This window comes from Lycium barbarum, chromosome 11, assembly GCF_019175385.1.
Source record: "Lycium barbarum isolate Lr01 chromosome 11, ASM1917538v2, whole genome shotgun sequence".
NCBI lineage: Eukaryota > Viridiplantae > Streptophyta > Magnoliopsida > Solanales > Solanaceae > Lycium > Lycium barbarum.
Genome location: NC_083347.1, coordinates 89,523,013 through 89,539,862, shown reverse-complemented (window position 1 = coordinate 89,539,862; position 16,850 = coordinate 89,523,013).

Here is a 16,850-nt window from a genome sequence, read left to right as displayed (position 1 = left end):
TCAAGTATTAACCCGAAATCATTCTAACATGATTCAAGAATGCTTCAAACAATTCACATAACATTCAAAACAACCCAATCAACATACTACTTCACCTGAAACCTTCCAAATTCAACAAGAACAATAACAACAAATTTCTTCTCTTCCCATTCATGAACTACACCAACAATTCACACACTAACAACATTATCTTCCATAATTACAAGAACACTATTTTCAATTCACATTAACTTCTCAAACAACTCTCAAACCATCACAACTTCACTAGAATCATCAATCTTTTATTATCAACATAGCATCTACCATAACATCAACCAAAACACTAGATAAAATAATTGAGTCATTATTCCTACACACACACACATACACGGCCACACACACTACATATACACGGCCACCACACAACTTCCATATTTTCGTGAATTTCATTCCTTTCTACATACTACAACATAAACAACCATCCATAACATATAAAAGAAGATTGAATCTTACCTTTTTCCATTAACTTCTCACTTGGATAGAATTTGTAGCTTGCAAGAATAAATGTTCTAATTGCTCCAATGACCACTTCACCTTGCTAGGGACCTTTCAATTGGTAGAAAATAATTTTTTGAACAATTTTTCTCCAAGGTTCTTGTTTGGTTGCCCTTGGCCGAATGGCCTTTTAATTCTTGCCTTCTCCAAATTTCTTGAATCTTCTAAGTGGAAGTGATAATATGATGACTTAGTCATCTTTTGGGTCTTATTTATTTTTCTTCCACATGGGCCTTGGCCCATTTGTTTTGGACGGCCAAATGGCCCCTTTTTATTTCCAAGCCCACTTTTTGTTTTGGTCTTGCAATTCATGAAAAACTATTTTCCAAATTCCGAATTTGCCCTTAGCTTTCTTCAATATTACCGTGAACCATCTTGTGAAATTCCCTTTTTGGCCCTAGCCTTTCTTAATGTTCCATACCAATAATACTTACAAGCAACTTGTGCGTTAAGTCAAAACCGGAATATAGGCTTGTCTTCAACTTATCGTAGTTATCTTGAAATAATCCAAATGTACAAAATGCGGGATATAACATCCTCCCCCCCTTTAGAACATTCGTCCTCGAATGTTGAACTGACCTCATGGGGTACTGTAATACTTCGGGGAGGTCTCTCTCATAGTTATTCTTTTCTTCATGCCCATTCTTTGTCTTTCACCTTATTTTCTTTATAGTCGAACTTCTTGGTCTTTACATGAGTCCTGATTCCGTGTCATGGGTTTTCTAATCCGCTGTGCTAACTCATGATCCTTGTACTTCCTAGAGCATCTCTTCTCTGTTATTGTTTCGTCACCACACCTTGACAAAAGCCACGTCTTTGGCGCACAACCTTCACTTGACGATCCGATATGGCCATCGGCTATTCCTTGCTCTCATTTGTTCTACAGTATTGCAGTCTCGTTTATCATGCTATAAGTATCCATCGGCCTTTGGTGTTCTCTTTTCTTCGCCCCCTGTTTCTTTATGCCTTTGTCACTATTTCTTCTTAATCTTTCATTCTAAATATTCATCCAAAAACATATGTACGAAATGTTTCCTCATTTATTATCCTTCGCAGTCCAGTTACACTTATGGTAACTTGTGATCCGAGTTCACTTAACTTCTTAGTTCGAAACATCTTTGAATCCTTACTATAACTTTTTCTTTACTTCCTTCCCTCGCATTTCTCAATTCAAGTATACTTGTCTTTAATTTCTTTGGGTTGGCGCTCATTTCATCCATCGTTATTCCTTGTTGGCTCTTCGGTGTGGATTCCTTATATATAGGATCGAGCATCATTTTACATCGATGGTTCATATAATTCCATAGCGTATCTTCCCATGTTTCGTATAATTAATAGTCCACGAACTATTTTCTCGTACCCGATGAACTTTTTCATTTCATTCATAGGCGCTGCGTTCTTTCTTTCTCTCAAACATTTTAGATTACCAATTGTTGATACTTTTATTTCAATAGTCGTTGTTGTCCGAAATATCCTTTGAATCTTATCGTTTTCTTCATTATCCTTCGCGAGTTTAGCTTGTAGATCTTCCTTGCTCCCTCTGTTACCCCTGAAAACATGTCGCTGCCTGCTTAGGTATGGTGCCAATTTGCCCGATGCGAGGGATTCAAGTTGCATCATAAACATAGCAGAATTCATGTTGGCACGAAGCATTCTCTTAAGGTGTCTTCTATACTTTCCTTTCATGTCAGCTTCTACTTCTTGCAGATATCCTTTTAAGTCCAATATAATCTGGTCTCTCCCCCCCCCCCCCCCTTTTAAAGGGGCTCCTTGTATATCACAATCTTCGAGTACCCTCGTCTTCGATTATACTTCATTCCTCGTCTTCCTTTCCAACTCTACGCATAACATATCGAAAACTTCTTACCATAAGTTTTTTTTTTCATTTTATGTCTATATCATCACTCTGTCTACATTTCCATACTCTTGTTATTTGTAGCACCAGCTCTAAAGTTCGTAAAACACTCCTTCAAACACGCAGACCCGTTCTATTCTTAAGTCATCTTTCAGGAAAGCTCTTCCATGTCCGAGGCAACCATATTAATATGGCTACACATTCCACTTTTATTCCATATTACCACATTTTTATCCCTTTCACGTGCCTATTTTGAGTTTTTTTACCCAAGTCGTCTCGTGCTTTGCCGGTAGTTCCTCTCGGGGCTTCACTCACTAAGGCTTCTTGTCTTTCATTTTCTTCCGACACTTTGATCTCTTTATTTTCCATCTACTCACTCACTTTCTTTTCCAAATATCATTGTATTAAAATTTCCAATCTTAACCCGAAGTGACATAACATCAGTTTAACTCGTAACACTTGTACCGTTTATTTTTGCGGTCACTCGAACTTCGGTAACCTTGCTTGATTAATGCCTCTTTACCATAGCTCCGGTTGCTGGGACTCACATGTCCACCGATACATTCAGATATGAGATATCACACGCATTCATATATATGTAATTACTGTCAACTAGCCCACAAAATACTTCCAAACGCTATTCAAGCCTATCATAATTCCAGAGCTGTGATGCACTTTCTGTCTCTCCACCAGTCTAGTCTGCCTCGTCCTACGTGACCTCTTATGGTCTCCAACCATCCCGTATACTCTGGTTTCCCTTAGGCTACTCTAACTTCTCATTTGCCTCTTATGTCTAAATCTATAGGATTTCTTGCGCACTTCCCAGGGGGTCACCCATCCTAAAATTTCTCTCACCTTAGCACGCTTAACCTCGTAACTTCGATAGAATTCGGTGCATTAATGCTGACATAATCACGTCCACTTCCTCACATGACCTTTTTTTACATAATCTGGAACATATCAAAGTCTTACAGATTCCGAGATATTTTCGTAACACGTCCTTTCTTTTACAATTACCATTTTGCCCTTATCGATCCTCAATATTCACCTTTCACTTATGTGCATGACTACCCTTTATCCTAGATTCCCAGATTCCCGATGGTAGCAAATATACCTTCATCGCCGTTACTTATGAATATTTCAGATATCAGCCTATTCGGATTTCCACTCACCATCATTACATAATAATCTACAGCAGAGCTGATTGCCGACTTTCTCTGAATCCTTCAACAAACCTTGTTCCGACTAAACCTCGAATATCATCCATCTTAATCCTTCATGCCATGCCTAGTCCGTAAATCCTCTAAGACAACACATCCCACTTATTGTCTGTTTACGATATTTTCTTTCCACGCTTCCTTCTGTTAGGCGTACTTAGCAAATAACCTGATTTTGAAGGATTTCTGGCAGAATCTCCTTTACAATTCTTACTATTCGGACTCTGCACACAGCAAATACCAACAATGCCTCACAGAGCATACATATACATACTACACACTTCAAGCCATCCAGAGCTCCCAGTCTCAGATAACAGGACAAATATATCAAGACTTCTACAACTTTCCATTTCATCCTTTACCTTCTCCGTCGTATGTAAGGCTTACATATAAGGAATCTCATTTCCTATGACTTGGCTCTACCGCACGATCTGAGACAGAAAGAAGGTCAACAATCCCTAGATGCCCCGCAGCCTCATGTTTATAAATGCGGCGCGCTTCACACCATAAACAGGACTCTACCGGACACGACTTTGCAGACAACCCCTAGGACAACCCGCTCTGATACCACTTTGTCACACCCTAACCTTACCAGGGTGTGATGGGCACCCGACCCTTAGTTAGGGCCAAGCGAACTCGCAGACTCTTATTACACACATGATCTCTTTGGACTTTTCAATCAAATACAAATGAAATTCATAGTAAATGCTTTCAGAATATTCTTTTCATCTTTTTCAAATCAAATAAAGTCTGTAATCATATGGAATTTATTTCATAACACAAAAAGACACACCGGCTGATGAAGCCGCTTACAGACTGACTTCCAATACCCACGACTCTGTCTGCAAAGTCTCTAACATTAATCAGACATCATAGCACATATACTGTGACTCGGCAGCACTCCAGGAACAAGTGGAACCTGCCAACTCCGCTGGAACATCTTCTATAATAACTTCAACACATCTGGGTGTACCTGCGCGGCATGAAACGCAGCCCCCGAAGAAAGGGGTCAGTACGGAATATGTACTGAGCATGTAAAGCATGAAGTACAGAAAACAGATCCATAATCGAAACAGACAGTGAAAGGCTGAGTATATCATCCAGATTACCAAACCGCTTATTTTCCAATCACAAATCGTATATGCAGATGTCATATGTCAGAAAAAGTACGGATCCAGAATGTCAGAATGTTTGTTTTCCAGACACGGATCATGTATGCCGATATCATACGTTAGAAAAAGTACAGAGGGTACAGAAGGCCAAAATGCCTACTTTCCAAACACAAATCATGCCTATCAGAATCATATATCGTATGTATGCATATAACAAATCCCGGCCCTCTCGTGAGGGACGCGGTGAACAAAATCATATAACAGATCCCGACCCTCTAGTAAGGGACGCGGTGGACAGAATCATCAGATGCCAAAGTCATATATCATATATGCATGTAACAGATCCCGACCCATTAGTGAGGGACGCGGTGAATAGAATTATCAATGCATGTCAGAATCACATACCATATATGCAGATAACAAATCCCGGCCCTCTATTGCGGAACGCGGTAAACAGAATCATCATGTGCCAACCTGGCCGCCATCCCCATATCATCATATACAGATATACATATAACAGAACCCAGCCCGCAAGGGAGAGGGACGCGGTGAACAATGCAGAGGATGACGCACGATAACAGAACCTGGCCCTGGGCGCAGTGAAGTACATACTGAAGCTTGCACGAGCAGAGTAGTGCGAAACCATATGCACACAAATCAAAACTCGATAGATACGTACACTTACTGACATCTGAAGGCTTAGAAACAAGTTCGGGTCAATCCGACTTAGTATAGGAAAGTTACGAGCGTTTGAAGTACAGAACCTTCTACGTACATTTCAGAAGCCATTTTGGAAAATCAAAGCAACAATCATGTTAAGTATCTTCCGAATATTGTTATGGATAAACTCAGATAGAGCTTTTAGAACCATATGTACGTGAAAGTTACGGACATTTTTACCACAAAACTTTTACTAACATTTCAAAGCAAATTCGAGATCTTCTACGAAAGTTAGGGACATTAAAACTTACAGAACTCTTTTAGAAACACAATTCTTTATACTTATCTCGTTATTCAGTCATATAATAAGCTCGATCATATCAGGCATACTTATATCTGAAGTGAATCAGAATCATAGACAACCTCGGAAACATATCGAACAGATTTTCGGAATCACGGATACATATCAAAACCATATGAAGTAGCTTATTCATTTAGTAATCATACAATAGACTCAACCATACGAAACATGCTCATGACAAAAGAGAATATGCATCATAACCAAACTCGGAATCAAAGAGTAGAGTTACCTCGAGGTGCGTGTCATGTCATACCTTACTTAGCTCTAGGACATGCCAAAAGAAAGAAGGGGTAAGCCTTACATACCTGTTCCACGTCCAATTAGCTACGCTTATTCGTCCAATCTTTCTAGTCTACATTCAGGAGAATTGACGTAATCATTAGACTCATTATCATATACTTTGTCTTAGTTCTTCAAATGGATTCATTTATAATCTGCCGAAATTTCGGCAACATCTCCCCTGTAAATACACCTTCCCCGAGAATCCAACTCGGTCAAATCAACAATCAACAATCCGAGAATTTAACTCGGCCAAATTATCAACTACATTACCAACAATCACACTAACAATATCAACAATCAATTCCAGACGCATTCTAACATTAACAACCTTTGTTATACAATTCAACGGCATTTTCATTTATATTCAACTCAACCACATATATTCAAGCTAACACCAATGATCCCACATTCAAGTATTAACCCGAAATCATTCTAACATGATTCAAGAATGCTTCAAACAATTCACATAACATTCAAAACAACCCAATCAGCATACTACTTCACTTGAAACCTTCCAAATTCAACAAGAACAATAACAACACATTTCTTCTCTTCCCATTCATGAACTACACCAACAATTCACACACTAACAACATTATCTTCCATAATTACAAGAACACTATTTTCAATTCACATTAACTTCTAAAACAACTCTCCAACCATCACAACTTCACTAGAATCATCAATCTTTCATTATCAACATAGCATCCACCATAACATCAACCAAAACACTAGATAAAATAATTGAGTCATTATTCCTACACACACACACATACACGGCCACACACGCAACATATACACGGCCACCACACAACTTCCATATTTTCATGAATTTCATTCCTTTCTACATACTACAACATACACAACCATCCATAACATATAAAAGAAGATTGAATCTTACCTTTTTCCCTTAACTTCTCACTTCGATAGAATTTGTAGATTGCAAGAATAAATGTTCTACTTGCTCCAATGACCACTTCACCTTGCTAGGGACCTTTCAATTGGTAGAAAATAATTTTTTGAACAATTTTTCTCCAAGGTTCTTGTTTGGTTGCCCTTGTCCGAATGGCCTTTTAATTCTTGCCTTCTCCAAATTTCTTGAATCTTCTAAGTGGAAGTGATAATATGATGACTTAGTCATCTTTTGGATCTTATTTATTTTGCTTCCACATGGGCCTTGGCCCATTTGTTTTGGATGGCCAAATGGCCCCTTTTTATTTCCAAGCCCACTTTTTTTTTTGGTCTTGCAATTCATGAAAAGCTATTTTCCAAATTCCGAATTTGCCCTTAGCTTTCTTCAATATTACCGTGAACCATCTTGTGAAATTTTCTTTTTGCCCCTAGCCTTTCTTAAATTTCCATACCAATAATACTTACAAGCAACTTGTGCGTTAAGACAAAACCGGAATATAGGCTTGTCTTCAACTTATCGTAGTTATCTTGAAATAATCCAAATGTACAAAATGCGGGGATATAACAACATGATTATGGGCATAGCAGGGTCCTGTCCCGCTTATGTGATATGTTATACTCTCCTTAGAGGCTCAGAGTCACGTGTATATTGTTAGATATGTTTGGCCTTGTCGGCCTATATTTTGTATATCATTTTGATAACCTTGTCATCCTATATTTTGTATATCATTTTGATAGCCTTGTCGGCTCATGTACATTAATGTGGCATAAATGCCAATGATGATATAAAGGCATTATCGTCCAATGGGACTAGTATGATTGATGGGTAGAAATGCATGTTTCACTATGGGGCTCACCGAGATGTAAGTATAAGTGCAAGCTAAGGGGTGCCCGGGTGGGCTAGCACGGGGTGCTCGTTGCGGCCCCTAGTAGGGTCGTGACAGCTATGTATTTCAATTCTTAATTCCTTGATTATTTGATTGATACTTGACATATTACCATGTTTATCATCATTAAGTTATTTCCTTGAATTCGATACGAATTCCATAATTCATTCGGAGGCTACGACCTTACGTCACTCCGCAAGGGCCGGGTACATTACTATTACAACCCAGAAAATGTTGAGTTACCAAGACTGTAAACGGCTTAGTATGAGCTCAAGGGAGATCAAAGTTATACAAGGATCGGGGATGAAGATTATATGATATGAGTATAAGAATATATATATGACATTTGGAGATCGTATAGAGTAAATCAGTTAACACGTTACTTGATGAATAACCCTCGTAACCGTAAGTTAAGGTGGGGCCCACATGTCAGGATTTTATAAAGGACATATGAAAAGTGATATCAGTAGTACATGGGAAGTTGAGAAAATCTTAAGAAGGACCCTTAAGCCAAATATAGGCATAAGCCCTCCAAAAGGATGATTTAAGGATACGTTTTCGGATGATTTGACTTGAACGGGCCAAAACACTATTATAAGTTTGGAATTTTGCATCACACCAAAAATGAAAGTTGTAGATAATTGAAAGATATTTCCAACCATAGGTCGTGGTCCCTTATAAAATATCGGGATCAATAATTATGACCATTTTATGATAAAGACTCCAAGCTGCCAAATAGCTTCTGCGGGTCCCACTTGAGAAGGTCGGTGGAACCGACCTATGAAGGGTATAAATACCCCATTAACTCCATTTTTCAGCATATTACATTCTCAATTGTCCTAGAAACTTCCAAACCCAACCCCCTAACATTTATAGCCCATTAAATCAAGAATTTAATAAGATTACACCAAACTAGTCCATGAAAGGTGATTGTTCTTGCTTCTACTTGATGTTGTGGTAAGTTTGGTCTTGAAGAAAGTTGGTGTGGCTGAATTTCTTCTAGTATAAGGTGTGTTCTTCATCCTATCTCTTATGTTGAGTTGATTTGAAGGTTTAACGAGTCTTAAATGTGAAAAAAGTTATGGAGGAAAGGTTATAAAGTGTCGTGTTGTAATTATTGTGTTTATGGACTATTTTGACCATGTTGTGGCCGTGTGGCTGGGCTGATTTACATGTATAGAGATGGTATCTAATGTTGTTGGTGTGTTGATGAGATTATGCTCTTTGATTCGGAGGAAATGAAGTGTATATTGCTGTTGTATGTTGAAAAACATCGTGTGAGATGTTTTATGGAATATATTGGTATTGATAATATTGTTGTTGATGTTGGTATTGTTGTTGTTGTTGTTGGTTGTTGGATTGTAATTTCGGGCTAGGCATATAAACAGGGGAGATGCTGCCCGAATTTTGGCAGATTCTAAAGGAGTTTGGTTTAAGGACTTGAGATAGGCATATGACGATAAGTCTAATGGTAGTATAATTTCTCTTGAGTGTAGATTTGCAAGTTCGGGAGAATACGCGTTAATTCGTAGGAGACCAACCAGGTATGTTAAGGCTTTCCCTTTCTTTCATTTTGGCATGATCCTTTGATATAAGCAAACAACGAGTAATCGAGTGTCCATATTACTCTACTCTTAGAAGTATTAGGAGTATCTCAGTTATTGATGATCCTATACCCCTCTATGATGATTATTCCTTCTGTTCATGGGTCCTAAACGTTGTATCATGATAATGTTAGTTTATGTTTATGCATTGCATTCATTTGCATACATGCATATTGACCTGTGACCAGAAGGCGTTATATACGCGTATATATATATATATATGGGGTATGGGAAAAGGGCGAGGCGTTATATACGCATTACCACCTGATCAGCTGGTGCACAGTGATGATGATTATTATGCCCGAAGGGGCCACTATGTTATAATGCCCGAAGGGGCCATTATACTATTATGCCCGAAGGGGCCTACATGGGATATGGATCGGGCCGTACATTCCTCGACACTATGACCTATGCATATCATATGCCCGCAGAGGCATTATAAGTAAGCAGACATATAGATGCATTCACGCAGACATGTTCAGATAATCAGACTTACAGATGCATTCCGTCAGTCAATTTAGTTTACGAGTTTCAGATTTTCTTTATGACTCCTATGTGTGTTACTCTTCTGCCTTACATACTCGGTACATATTCCATAGTGACTCCTCTATTGTTCGGGGGGGGGGGGGGTTGCATTCATGCGTGCAGGTTCAGATAGCCAGGAAGACAGATTGCATCCTTAGGCTGCTTCTTCAGCTTGACAGTGGAGCACTCCTCTCTTGCCGGAGTTGCTGTCTAGACCTGGTATATGTTTTGATGTTTGTGGGTAGGGCAGGGGCCCTGTCCCGTTTGCAGCATGTCAAGTATGTCAGTAGAGGCTCGTAGAAACTTATATTCAGTCAGACAGTATGGCCCGCTCAACACTTGTTTGGTTATATAGTTTTATCGGGTAGCCTTGTCGGCTTGTACCCAGCTCAGTTTAGTGATGCATATATGTATATAACCTTCGAGGGTAGTGACCCTTCAATTTATGATACATATCAGACAGCAGATTATGTTGTGAGTGCCCTCAGGTGGCCCAGAATGAGCATGAGCAGGTATGTTATGTATGTATTGTGGCATCTAGGAGGTCAGCTTCTGGGTGTCCATCATAGCCCTCCGGTTGGGCTGTGAAAATTACACACCGAGTCCCGAAAAGGTCGGGTACGTTACACACCGAGTCCCGAAAGGGCTGAGTACGGTACACACCGAGTCCTGATTAAGCCGGGTACGTTACACACCGAGTCCCGAAAGGGCCGGGTACATTATACACCGAGTCCTGATTAGGCCCGGTACGTTATAATGATGATACTATATATATATATATATATATGTATGTATATACTTGCATACTGTTATATCCCATATTTTTGAACGTCAGATTAATTGCTGAGGTGGGACCAACACATCGAGATTTTTTTTGGGACATCTGAAAATTCATATGAATCACATATGAGAAGTTAAACACAACTCAAGAAGGACCCTTGGGCCAAATCAAAGTGGAAGTCCTCCAAACGAATATTTTTAAGAAAACGTTTTCGGGTGATCTGACTTCAAGGGGAAAAAACGGTATTATAAGTTTGGAATTTGGAAAAGTATGAAGATATAGAAGTTGTAGATAATTGAATTAGCTTTCCAACCATAGGTCGTGGGTGCCCAGGTGACGTCGGTACAAGGAGATATGAACGTTTTAAGGTCGAAAGGTCAGTGGGCTAGGCCCAACTCGGGACCAAACCGAGTTGGCCCAAAAAAAATCAAAAAAATAATAAGGCCCAAATTTGTGAGGCCCAACCGGCCATGGTTATGGCCCAAGCCCATATTACATAAAATTTGGTCAATAAATAAGATGACTAAGTCATCTTATTCCACATAATGTTCTAGAAATTTCAAGAAAAGCAAGAACAAGAGAGAGAGGAGAAAAACTTAAGGCCATTTCGGCCAAGAGCAATTTTCACAAGAACAATTTGCAAATATTCTCCAAAAATCATTTTCTACCAAGTAAAGGGTGATTAACAAGGTGGAGTTGTTGTTGGAGCAAGAAAAATTCAAAATCATACAAGTTGTCAAGTTGTAGTCAAGTGAGAAGTTGAAGAAGAAAGGTGAGTTTTGATCTTGTTTTATGTGTTATATATGGTTTATATGTGTTGTAGTATGCTAAAATGGATGAAATTCATGAAGGAGAGAAATATAGTATATGGGCGTGTATATATATATGTGTGTAGGAGTCATGCTTCAATTATTTTAATTAGTGTTTAGTTGTTATTGTTGTGAATGATATGTGGAAAATGGAAGTTGATTGAGTTTGGAGAGATTGTAGTGGTGTATACATGTTGGAGCCGTGTGAGTGTTCATGGTATATGTGGCCGTGTATACTTGATGTATAGTCGTGTATATTGGTGAGTTGTGAAAGAATAATGAGCGAGTTGTAATTAATATCTTAATCGTTGTGTTGTAGATGTTATATCGCAAATAAAGACTTGATAAGTTTGGTGAAGTATTGGCAATGGGAAGTTTGTGTAAATTGAAAATAATGTTTTTGTATGGAAGACATGTAATGGTATTACTATGATGTTGTTGGAATATATGTATTATAAGGTTATTGTTGTTTCATTGGAATTGGAGAGTATTCAAGGAGGTAGAATGTTAATTGAAGTGTTGGAATGCACCTTGAATGGAATATGTGAATTTTTAGTGTGATTGTTGAATTATGTTAAAAGTTTGGCCGGGTTTGAATTCCCGGATTGTGATTGATGAGAATTTGGCTATGTTGAATGTTGAGGATGGTATATTTACAGAGGAAGTGCTGCCGAAATTTCGGTAGCCAAGTGGTTCCTTAAGATTCTAACTCTAAGTACCCTAATGAAAGTTTGGGTAAATGTGACCAATTTGCAGATTTTGACGAGATTGCAACGTGAATTCGGAATAGCAAAAGAAGCGGAAAGAGGTATGTAAGGCTTCACCCTTCTTTCTATGGCATGTCTTAGTTGAAATAAGTTGGGTACGAGCCTCGCGGACAACTCGGTTCCCCGGAATCCGCACCTAAAGTTTTCCACTTTTTGTTCAATAGAATTGAACTAGAAAGTGTGGAAATGATGGAAAGACCTCTTAAACCCCTAGAACTTGCATAAGTGGGACCCGATTACCCTAGGACCCTCACAAGTAATGACATGACACGTAATATATGTAAATCATATACGTCACCCCATCCGGTCCGAGGTGGGCCCGCTACTCTCGGATTTTTCCTTACAGTCTTGCTTGACTTACTTGAAGTGAATCCAAAGGGAACCTTTGATCCCGATTTCGTTACCAAATGATAAATACTATGACTCCTCTAACGAGGGCACTTCCATGACGATAATGATAACAATGATGTTAGATAAGAGAATATGCCTATGATACGTACTACCGGAACGACTCTATGACTAAGATGACTAAGCTAAGTATCTTATGTAAACATGAAAATGATAAACTAATTTTTGAATATTATTTATCTTTCCTAGCTATGACTTTATTTTCTAAAAGATTTCAAAGTCTATGAACTGTCATCTATGATGCCCCGATTTCATTCTACGTTTACTTTAATATTATTCCCCGTTGATAGTCTCACCTTAAAATACTCGTTCCTTCAAGGTGAGACAAAGCGATCACGAGTATTCTATAATGTAATCGGAGGTCACCGACTTTACGTCACTCTGATGACTACATGATGCTTCTTTGGGATCTCCTGCGTGCATATGAGATATATGTTTATAGGATACGTAAATGCATATAAGACATGTAAATGTATGTAGGATATGCGTATATATTTTTAAAATATGCACATGACGAAAGAGCTAGAGCGCTATAGACGCTGATGTACCTACATGACACACGTATATGTATATGATAAAAAAGCTAGAGAGCTATAGACGTTGATATATGTACATGATATATGCATATGTATACGGGGGAAATGGAGGTAAGGGCAGAGCGTTATGAACGCATATCCACCTGATCAGTTGGCATTACATGATATGATATCGTCCCGGAAGCGGGATGCCCGGACGCGGGATGTGTATATTTATGGTTAAATGGATCGGCTGCCGACGCCTCGGCAATATGAGATGTCCTATTTTATAGGTATATGTATATGAACAAGGAAAGATTCTTAAAGGAAAGCTAAGTACGCATAGCACCTGCCAAGGGTATATATATATATACAGGTTATGTTTCTATCCCAGGACATGTGTTGTAACTCTCTTATGTCATTATACATGATTCATATTTTCTGTATATTACTATTCATGCCTTACATACTCGGTACACTATTCGTACTGACGTCCCTTCTTGTGGACGCTGCGTTTCATGCCGCGCAGGTCAGCAGACAGGCGTATTTGATACTTAGAAGCTCTACCAGCAGTGTTGACAGTGCTCCAGTTATTCCGGAGCCTCATTTCCTTGGTACTATTTTGTGTATATATATTCGGGCACGGCAGTACTCAACCCTTTCTATGTATAAGTGTACTACGTCTAGAGGCTCGTAGACAGTTATGTACAGTCAGTTAAGTACAGTTAGATATATGGTGTTTTGGCATGTTAATGTTGATGTATAAGTGATAACGAAGTTTATTAGTCTATGTTCAGAATGACGCCGCTAATGTTAATGTTAAAAAAAAAAATGGCTCTGTTTACATGGCTTGCTAAGAGGTAAAGGTAAAACGATAGACAAGGGGTGCTCGGTACAAGTATCGGGTACTCGTCACGGCCCCTAGACGGGTCGTGACAGAAGTGGTATGAGAGCAGTTCGGTCCTAGGAGTTTGTCTACGAGCCGTGTCCAGTAGAGTCTTGTTTATGGGTGTGTTGCGCGCCACACTTATACACAGGAGGCTACAGGGCATCTAGGAAATGTTGACCTTCTTTCTGTCTCAGATCGTGCGATAGAGCCCAGTCATAGGAAATAAGATTCCTTATACTAACCGTCGATTTTCGTAGACGCCTAGTGGTGACGAAAGAAGACAAGTGACGAGATGGCAAGTTACAAAGGTAAGCCTGGATAATTGTTCTGTTACTCGGAACTGGAAGTCCTGGACGGTGGGAATATGATATATAGCCGCATGTTCTGTGAAGTATTATTGATATTTGTTACGTACATACTGTGAAGAGTAGGAATGGTAAAGAAGATTCCGTAAGAATGGATACGCCTAACAGGAAGGCGCGTGGAAAGGATATATTGCAAACCGGCAATAGGTGAGATGCGTTGTTCCAGAAAGGTTATGGGTTTGGCATGAAGACGAAGGTGCGATTACTATAATCGGGAATCTGGAAGCCCAAGCCAGGAGGTGGTCATACACACAGGCGGAAGGTGAACATCGGGAACCAAAAGGGTAAAACGGTAATTACAAAAGAAGGGACGTGTTACGAAAATGTTTTGGGAACCGTAAGACTTTGACTTGCTCCAGAGCATGCAATAAAGGTCATGTGAGGAAGCTTACGCGAAAATATCGGCATCAAGGCACCGAATTTCAGTGAAGCTTTTGGGTTAAGCGTGCTCAGGTGGGAGCAATTCCATGATGGGTGACCCCCTGGGAAATATGCTAAAATTTTCACAAATGTCGGAACAAGAGACGAATGTGAAGCTAGGTAGTCCAATGTAAATTAGAGTGTGTGGAGTGGTTACAAACCCTATAAAAGTCATGTAGGCTGAGACGGACAAGACTAACAGAAGAGGAGAAAGCGTGACAGAAAGGGGACTTATTAACGTGGGGCCAACGTTCGGAGCTTACTCAATGAACTTACGACATAAAAGCGACCTAAGCGACATGTGAGATGTCTACGAAGGAGACCTCCCCGAAGTATTATGATACACTATGAGGCCAGTTTAACATTCGAGGACGAATGTTCTAAAGGGGGGGAGAATGTTATATCCCGTATTTTTGAACGTCAGATTAATTGCTGAGGTGGGACCCACACATCGAGATTTTTTTTGGGACATCTGAAAATTCATATGAATCACATATGAGAAGTTAAACACAACTCAAGAAGGACCCTTGGGCCAAATCAAAGTGGAAGTCCTCCAAACGAATATTTTTAAGAAAACGTTTTCGGGTGATCTGACTTCAAGGGGATAAAACGGTATTATAAGTTTGGAATTTGGAAAAGTATCAAGATATAGAAGTTGTAGATAATTGAATTAGCTTTCCAACCATAGGTCGTGGGTGCCCAGGTGACGTCGGTACAAGGAGATATGAACGTTTTAAGGTCGAAAGGTCAGTGGGCTAGGCCCAACTCGGGACCAAACCGAGTTGGCCCAAAAAAAATCAAAAAAATAATAAGGCCCAAATTTGTGAGGCCCAACCGGCCATGGTTATGGCCCAAGCCCATATTACATAAAATTTGGTCAATAAATAAGATGACTAAGTCATCTTATTCCACATAATGTTCTAGAAATTTCAAGAAAAGCAAGAACAAGAGAGAGAGGAGAAAAACTTAAGGCCATTTCGGCCAAGATCAATTTTCACAAGAACAATTTGCAAATATTCTCCAAAAATCATTTTCTACCAAGTAAAGGGTGATTAACAAGGTGGAGTTGTTGTTGGAGCAAGAAAAATTCAAAATCATACAAGTTGTCAAGTTGTAGTCAAGTGAGAAGTTGAAGAAGAAAGGTGAGTTTTGATCTTGTTTTATGTGTTATATATGGTTTATATGTGTTGTAGTATGCTAAAATGGATGAAATTCATGAAAAAGAGAAATATAGTATATGGGCGTGTATATATATATGTGTGTAGGAGTCATGCTTCAATTATTTTAATTAGTGTTTAGTTGTTATTGTTGTGAATGATATGTGGAAAATGGAAGTTGATTGAGTTTGGAGAGATTGTAGTGGTGTATACATGTTGGAGCCGTGTGAGTGTGCATGGTATATGTGGCCGTGTATACTTGATGTATAGTCGTGTATATTGGTGAGTTGTGAAAGAATAATGAGCGAGTTGTAATTAATATCTTAATCGTTGTGTTGTAGATGTTATATCGCAAATAAAGACTTGATAAGTTTGGTGAAGTATTGGCAATGGGAAGTTTGTGTAAATTGAAAATAATGTTTTTGTATGGAAGACATGTAATGGTATTACTATGATGTTGTTGGAATATATGTATTATAAGGTTATTGTTGTTTCATTGGAATTGGAGAGTATTCAAGGAGGTAGAATGTTAATTGAAGTGTTGGAATGCACCTTGAATGGAATATGTGAATTTTTAGTCTGATTGTTGAATTATGTTAAAAGTTTGGCCGGGTTTGAATTCCCGGATTGTGATTGATGAGAATTTGGCTATGTTGAATGTTGAGGATGGTATATTTACAGAGGAAGTGCTGCCGAAATTTCGGTAGCCAAGTGGTTCCTTAAGATTCTAACTCTAAGTACCCTAATGAAAGTTTGGGTAAATGTGACCAATTTGCAGATTTTGACGAGA